The sequence below is a fragment of the Entelurus aequoreus genome, linkage group LG28 (assembly GCF_033978785.1).
Source record: "Entelurus aequoreus isolate RoL-2023_Sb linkage group LG28, RoL_Eaeq_v1.1, whole genome shotgun sequence".
NCBI lineage: Eukaryota > Metazoa > Chordata > Actinopteri > Syngnathiformes > Syngnathidae > Entelurus > Entelurus aequoreus.
In genome coordinates, this window is record NC_084758.1 from 10,708,631 (window position 1) to 10,717,689 (window position 9,059).

Below are 9,059 nucleotides of genomic sequence, written 5' to 3' on the forward strand. Positions count from 1 at the left end.
TTACTTGAAACATGTGCTTTTGTAAGGTTTCCAAACACAAACATTTGTTTTTTACTCAATATGACAGTAATGTTCTTAGAATCCTGAGAAAATACATTTGAAGCAATCAAAAATTATTTTAAGCATAACTCCTAAACTAAACGTCCAATATGTCTTTTAATGCCTGTATTAATGTATCTTTGTGAGGTTTACTACATACATGTGCTTTCATAAGGTTCGCAAACACAAACATTTGTTTTATACTCAATACGACAATAATGTTCTTAGAATCCTGAGAAAATACGATTGAAGAAATCAAAAAATATTTTAAGGAAACTCCTAAACCAAACATGAAATATTTCTAATAATGCCTGAATCATGGATCTTTGTGAGTTTTACTTGAAACTTGTGCTTTTGCAAGGTTTGCAAATACAACAAGTTGTTTTTACTCAATATGACAGTAATGTTCTTAGAATCCTGACATGATGCATTTGAAGCGAATAAAAAATGTTCCTAGCATAACTCCTAAACCAAACGTGCAATATGTCTAATAATGCATGTAATAATGTATCTTTGTGAGTTTTACTAGAAACATGTGCTTTTGTAAGGTTTGCAAACACAACGATTTGTTTTTTACTCAATACGACAGTAATGTTCTTAGAATCCTGAGAAATATGTTTGAAACAATCAAAAAATATTTTAAGAAAAATCATAAACCAAACATGAAATATTTCTAATAATCCCTGAATCATGGATCTTTGTGAGTTTTACTAGAAACTTGTGCTTTTGCAAGGTTTGCAAATACAACAAGTTGTTTTTACTCAATATGCCAGTAATGTTCTTAGAATCCTGAGATGATGCGTTTGAAGCAAATAAAAATTGTTCCTAGCATAACTCCTAAACCAAACATGCAATATGTCTAATAACGCCTGAATTAATATATCTGTGTGAGTTTTACTAGAAACATGTGCTTTTGTAAGGTTTCCAAACACAAACATTTGTTTTTTTACTCAATATGACAGTAATGTTCTTAGAATCCTGAGAAAATACATTTGAAGCAATCAAAAATTATTTTAAGCATAACTCCTAAACTAAACATCCAATATGTCTATTAATGCCTGTATTAATGTATCTTTGTGAGTTTTACTACATACATGTGCTTTCATAAGGTTCGCAAACACAAACATTTGTTTTATACTCAATACGACAATAATGTTCTTAGAATCCTGAGAAAATACGATTGAAGAAATCAAAAAATATTTTAAGAAAACTCCTAAACCAAACATGAAATATTTCTAATAATGCCTGAATCATCGATCTGTGTGAGTTTTACTAGAAACATGTGCTTTTGTAAGGTTTGCAAATACAAACATTTTTTTTTTACTCAATATGACAGTAATGTTCTTAGAATCCTGAGATGATGCATTTGAAGCAAATACAATTGTTCCTAGCATAACTCCTAAACCAAACATGCAATATGTCTAATAATGCATGTAATAATGTATCTTTGTGAGTTTTACTAGAAACATGTGCTTTTGTAAGGTTTGCAAACACAACGATTTGTTTTTTACTCAATACGACAGTAATGTTCTTAGAATCCTGAGAAATATGTTTGAAACAATCAAAAAATATTTTAAGAAAAATCCTAAACCAAACATGAAATATTTCTAATAATGCCTGAATCATCGATCTTTGTGAGTTTTACTAGAAACATGTGCTTTTGTAAGGTTTGCAAATACAAACATTTGTTTTTTACTCAATATGACAGTAATGTTCTTAGAATCCTGAGATGATGCATTTGAAGCAAATAAAAATTGTTCCTATCATAACTCCTAAACCAAACATGCAATATGTCTAATAATGCATGTAATAATGTATCTTTGTGAGTTTTACTAGAAACATGTGCTTTTGTAAGGTTTGCAAACACAACGATTTGTTTTTTACTCAATACGACAGTAATGTTCTTAGAATCCTGAGAAATATGTTTGAAACAATCAAAAAATATTTTAAGAAAAATCCTAAACCAAACATGAAATATTTCTAATAATGCCTGAATCATGGATCTTTGTGAGTTTTACTAGAAACTTGTGCTTTTGCAAGGTTTGCAAATACAACAAGTTGTTTTTACTCAATATGACAGTAATGTTCTTAGAATCCTGAGATGATGCGTTAAAAGCAAATAAAAATTGTTTTAAGCATAACTCCTAAACCACACATGCAATATGTCTAATAATGCCTGAAATAATGTATCTGTGTGAGTTTTACTAGAAACATGTGCTTTTGTAAGGTTTGCAAACACAAACATTTGTTTTTTTACTCAATACGACAGTAATGTTCTTAGAATCCTGAGAAATATGTTTGAAACAATCAAAAAATGTTTAAGAAAAATCCTAAACCAAACATGAATTATTTCTAATAATGCCTGAATCATGGATCTTTGTGAGTTTTACTAGAAACTTGTGCTTGTGCAAGGTTTGCAAATACAACAAGTTGTTTTTACTCAATATGACAGTAATGTTCTTAGATTCCTGAGATGATGCGTTTGAAGCAAATAAAAATTTTTCCTAGCATAACTCCTAAACCAAACATGCAATATGTCTAATAATGCATGTAATAATGTATCGTTGTGAGTTTTACTTGAAACATGTGCTTTTGTAAGGTTTGCAAACACAACAATTTGTTTTTTACTCAATACGACAATAATGTTCTTAGAATCCTGAGAAAATATGTTTGAAGCAATCAAAAAATATTTTAAGAAAACTCCTTAACCAAACATGAAATATTTCTAATAATGCCTGAATCATGGATCTTTGTGAGTTTTACTAGAAACGTGTGCTTTTGCAAGGTTTGCAAATACAACAAGTTGTTTTTACTCAATATGACAGTAATGTTCTTAGAATCCTGAGATGATGCATTTGAAGCAAATAAAAATTGTTCCTAGCATAACTCCTAAACCAAACATGCAATATGTCTAATAACGCCTGAATTAATGTATCCGTGTGAGTTTTACTAGAAACATGTGCGTTTGTAAGGTTTCCAAACACAAACATTTGTTTTTTGACTCAATATGACAGTAATGTTCTTAGAATCCTGAGAAAATATGGTTGAAGCAATCAAAAAATATTTTAAGAAAACTCCTTAACCAAACATGAAATATTTCTAATAAAACCTGAATCATGGATCTTTGTGAGTTTTACTGGAAACTTGTGCTTGTGCAAGGTTTGCAAATACAACAAGTTGTTTTTACTCTATATGCCAGTAATGTTCTTAGAATCCTGAGATGATGCGTTTGAAGCAAATAAAAATTGTTCCTAGCATAACTCCTAAACCAAACATGCAATATGTCTAATAACGCCTGAATTAATGTATCCGTGTGAGTTTTACTAGAAACATGTGCTTTTGTAAGGTTTCCAAACACAAACATTTGTTTTTTTACTCAATATGACAGTAATGTTCTTAGAATCCTGAGAAATATGTTTGAAACGATCAAAAATTATTTAAGAAAAATCCTAAACCAAACATGAAATATTTCTAAGGATGCCTGAATCATGGATCTTTGTGAGTTTTACTAGAAACCTGTGCTTGTGCAAGGTTTGTAAATACAACAAGTTGTTTTTACTCAATATGACAGTAATGTTCTTAGAATCCTGAGATGATGCGTTTGAAGCAAATAAAAATTGTTCCTAGCATAACTCCTAAACCAAACATGCAATATGTCTAATAATGCATGTAATAATGCATCTTTGAGTTTTACTAGAAACATGTGCTTTGTAAGGTTTGCAAACACAAAAATTTGTTTTTTACTCAATACGACAGTAATGTTCTTAGAATCCTGAGAAATATGTTTGAAGCAATCAAAAACTATTTTAAGAAAACTCCTAAACCAAACATGAAATATTTCTAATAATGCCTGAATCATGGATCTTTGTGAGTTTTACTAGAAACTTGTGCATTTGCAAGGTTTGCAAATACAACAAGTTGTTTTTACTCAATATGACAGCAATGTTCTTAGAATCCTGAGATGATGCGTTTGAAGCTAATCAAAATTGTTCATAGCATAACTCCTAAACCACACATGCAATATGTCTAATAATGCATGTAATAATGTATCTTTGTGAGTTTTACTAGAAACATGTGCTTTTGTAAGGTTTGCAAACACAAAAAATTGTTTTTTACTCAATACCACAGTAATGTTCTTAGAATCCTGAGAAATATGTTTGAAGCAATCAAAAACTATTTTAAGAAAACTCCTAAACCAAACATGAAATATTTCTAATAATCCCTGAATCATGGATCTTTGTGAGTTTTACTACAAAACTTTTGCTTTTGCAAGGTTTGCAAATACAACAAGTTGTTTTTTACTCAATATGACGGTAATGTTCTTAGAATCCTGAGATGATGCGTTTGAAGCAAATAAAAATTGTTCCTAGCAAAACTCCTAAACCAAACATGCAATATGTCTAATAACGCCTGAATTAATGTATCCGTGTGAGTCTTACTTGAAACATGTGCTTTTGTAAGGTTTCCAAACACAAACATTTGTTTTTTACTCAATATGACAGTAATGTTCTTAGAATCCTGAGAAAATACATTTGAAGCAATCAAAAATTATTTTAAGCATAACTCCTAAACTAAACGTCCAATATGTCTTTTAATGCCTGTATTAATGTATCTTTGTGAGGTTTACTACATACATGTGCTTTCATAAGGTTCGCAAACACAAACATTTGTTTTATACTCAATACGACAATAATGTTCTTAGAATCCTGAGAAAATACGATTGAAGAAATCAAAAAATATTTTAAGAAAACTCCTAAACCAAACATGAAATATTTCTAATAATGCCTGAATCATCGATCTTTGTGAGTTTTACTAGAAACATGTGCTTTTGTAAGGTTTGCAAATACAAACATTTGTTTTTTACTCAATATGACAGTAATGTTCTTAGAATCCTGAGATGATGCATTTGAAGCAAATAAAAATTGTTCCTATCATAACTCCTAAACCAAACATGCAATATGTCTAATAATGCATGTAATAATGTATCTTTGTGAGTTTTACTAGAAACATGTGCTTTTGTAAGGTTTGCAAACACAACGATTTGTTTTTTACTCAATACGACAGTAATGTTCTTAGAATCCTGAGAAATATGTTTGAAACAATCAAAAAATATTTTAAGAAAAATCCTAAACCAAACATGAAATATTTCTAATAATGCCTGAATCATGGATCTTTGTGAGTTTTACTAGAAACTTGTGCTTTTGCAAGGTTTGCAAATACAACAAGTTGTTTTTACTCAATATGACAGTAATGTTCTTAGAATCCTGAGATGATGCGTTAAAAGCAAATAAAAATTGTTTTAAGCATAACTCCTAAACCACACATGCAATATGTCTAATAATGCCTGAAATAATGTATCTGTGTGAGTTTTACTAGAAACATGTGCTTTTGTAAGGTTTGCAAACACAAACATTTGTTTTTTACTCAATACGACAGTAATGTTCTTAGAATCCTGAGAAATATGTTTGAAACAATCAAAAAATGTTTAAGAAAAATCCTAAACCAAACATGAAATATTTCTAATAATGCCTGAATCATGGATCTTTGTGAGTTTTACTAGAAACTTGTGCTTGTGCAAGGTTTGCAAATACAACAAGTTGTTTTTACTCAATATGACAGTAATGTTCTTAGAATCCTGAGATGATGCGTTTGAAGCAAATAAAAATTTTTCCTAGCATAACTCCTAAACCAAACATGCAATATGTCTAATAATGCATGTAATAATGTATCGTTGTGAGTTTTACTTGAAACATGTGCTTTTGAAAGGTTTCCAAACACAAACATTTGTTTTTTTACTCAATATGACAGTAATGTTCTTAGAATCCTGAGAAAATACATTTGAAGCAATCAAAAATTATTTTAAGCATAACTCCTAAACTAAACATCCAATATGTCTATTAATGCCCGTATTAATGCATCTTTGTGAGTTTTACTACATACATGTGCTTTCATAAGGTTCGCAAACACAAACATTTGTTTTATACTCAATACGACAATAATGTTCTTAGAATCCTGAGAAAATACGATTGAAGAAATCAAAAAATATTTTAAGGAAACTCCTAAACCAAACATGAAATATTTCTAATAATGCCTGAATCATGGATCTTTGTGAGTTTTACTTGAAACTTGTGCTTTTGCAAGGTTTGCAAATACAACAAGTTGTTTTTACTCAATATGACAGTAATGTTCTTAGAATCCTGACATGATGCATTTGAAGCGAATAAAAAATGTTCCTAGCATAACTCCTAAACCAAACGTGCAATATGTCTAATAATGCATGTAATAATGTATCTTTGTGAGTTTTACTAGAAACATGTGCTTTTGTAAGGTTTGCAAACACAACGATTTGTTTTTTACTCAATACGACAGTAATGTTCTTAGAATCCTGAGAAATATGTTTGAAACAATCAAAAAATATTTTAAGAAAAATCATAAACCAAACATGAAATATTTCTAATAATGCCTGAATCATGGATCTTTGTGAGTTTTACTAGAAACTTGTGCTTTTGCAAGGTTTGCAAATACAACAAGTTGTTTTTACTCAATATGCCAGTAATGTTCTTAGAATCCTGAGATGATGCGTTTGAAGCAAATAAAAATTGTTCCTAGCATAACTCCTAAACCAAACATGCAATATGTCTAATAACGCCTGAATTAATATATCTGTGTGAGTTTTACTAGAAACATGTGCTTTTGTAAGGTTTCCAAACACAAACATTTGTTTTTTTACTCAATATGACAGTAATGTTCTTAGAATCCTGAGAAAATACATTTGAAGCAATCAAAAATTATTTTAAGCATAACTCCTAAACTAAACATCCAATATGTCTATTAATGCCTGTATTAATGTATCTTTGTGAGTTTTACTACATACATGTGCTTTCATAAGGTTCGCAAACACAAACATTTGTTTTATACTCAATACGACAATAATGTTCTTAGAATCCTGAGAAAATACGATTGAAGAAATCAAAAAATATTTTAAGAAAACTCCTAAACCAAACATGAAATATTTCTAATAATGCCTGAATCATCGATCTGTGTGAGTTTTACTAGAAACATGTGCTTTTGTAAGGTTTGCAAATACAAACATTTTTTTTTTACTCAATATGACAGTAATGTTCTTAGAATCCTGAGATGATGCATTTGAAGCAAATACAATTGTTCCTAGCATAACTCCTAAACCAAACATGCAATATGTCTAATAATGCATGTAATAATGTATCTTTGTGAGTTTTACTAGAAACATGTGCTTTTGTAAGGTTTGCAAACACAACGATTTGTTTTTTACTCAATACGACAGTAATGTTCTTAGAATCCTGAGAAATATGTTTGAAACAATCAAAAAATATTTTAAGAAAAATCCTAAACCAAACATGAAATATTTCTAATAATGCCTGAATCATGGATCTTTGTGAATTTTACTAGAAACTTGTGCTTTTGCAAGGTTTGCAAATACAACAAGTTGTTTTTACTCAAAAGACAGTAATGTTCTTAGAATCCCGAGATGATGCGTTTGAAGCAAATACAATTTTTTTTAAGCATAACTCCTAAACCACACATGCAATATGTCTAATAATGCCTGAATTAATGTATCTGTGTGAGTTTTACTAGAAACATGTGCTTTTGTAAGGTTTGCAAACACAAAAATTAGTTTTTTACTCAATACGACAGTAATGTTCTTAGAATCCTGAGAAATATGTTTGAAACAATCAACAAATATTTTAAGAAAAATCCTAAACCAAACATGAAATATTTCTAATAATGCCTGAATCATGGATCTTTGTGAGTTTTACTAGAAACTTGTGCTTGTGCAAGGTTTGCAAATACAACAAGTTGTTTTTACTCAATATGACAGTAATGTTCCTAGAATCCTGAGATGATGCGTTTGAAGCAAATAAAAATTGTTCCTAGCAAAACTCCTAAACCAAACATGCAATATGTCTAATAATGCATGTAATAATGTATCTTTGTGAGTTTTACTAGAAACATGTGCTTTTGTAAGGTTTGCAAACACAACAATTAGTTTTTTACTCAATACGACAGTAATGTTCTTAGAATCCTGAGAAATATGTTTGAAACAATCAAAAAATATTTAAGAAAAATCCTAAACCAAACATGAAATATTTCTAATAATGCCTGAATCATGGATCTTTGTGAGTTTTACTAGAAACGTGTGCTTGTGCAAGGTTTGCAAATACAACAAGTTGTTTTTACTCAATATGACAGTCATGTTCTTAGAAGAAAATCTGTTTGAAGCAATCAAAAAATATTTTAAACATAACTCCTAAACCAAACATGCAATATGTTTAATAATGCCTGAATGAATGTATCTTTGTGAGTTTCACTAGAAACATGTGCTTTTGTAAGGTTTGCATACACAAAAATGTTTTTTGACTCAAAATGACAGTCATGTTCATAGAATGTGTTTAAAAAATGTGTTTTTTTACTCAATATGACAGTAATGTTGCTAGAATCCTGAGAAAATCTGTTTGAAGCAATCAAAAATTATTTTAAGCATAACTCCTAAACCAAACATGCAATATGTCTATTAATGCCTGTATTAATGTATCTTTGTGGATTTTACTAGAAACATGTGCTTTTATAAAGTTTGCAAACACAAAAAAATTAGTTTTTCACTCAATATGACAGTAATGTTCTTATATACCTGAGATTATGCGTTTGAAGCAATCAAAAATAATTTCAAGCATAACTCCTAAACCAAACATGCAATATGTCTAATAATGCCTGAAATAATGTATCTTTGTGAGTTTTACTAGAAACATGTGCTTTTGTATGGTTTGCAAACACAAAAATGTTTTTTACTCAATATGACAGTAATGTTTTTAGAATTAGATAAAATGCGTATAGAGCAAACAAAAAATGGTTTCAAGCATAACTCCTAAACCAAACATGCAATATGTCTAATAATGTCTGTATTAATGTATTTATGTGAGTTTTACTAGAAACATGTGCTTTTGTAAGGTTTGCAAACACAAAAATGTGTTTTTTACTCAATA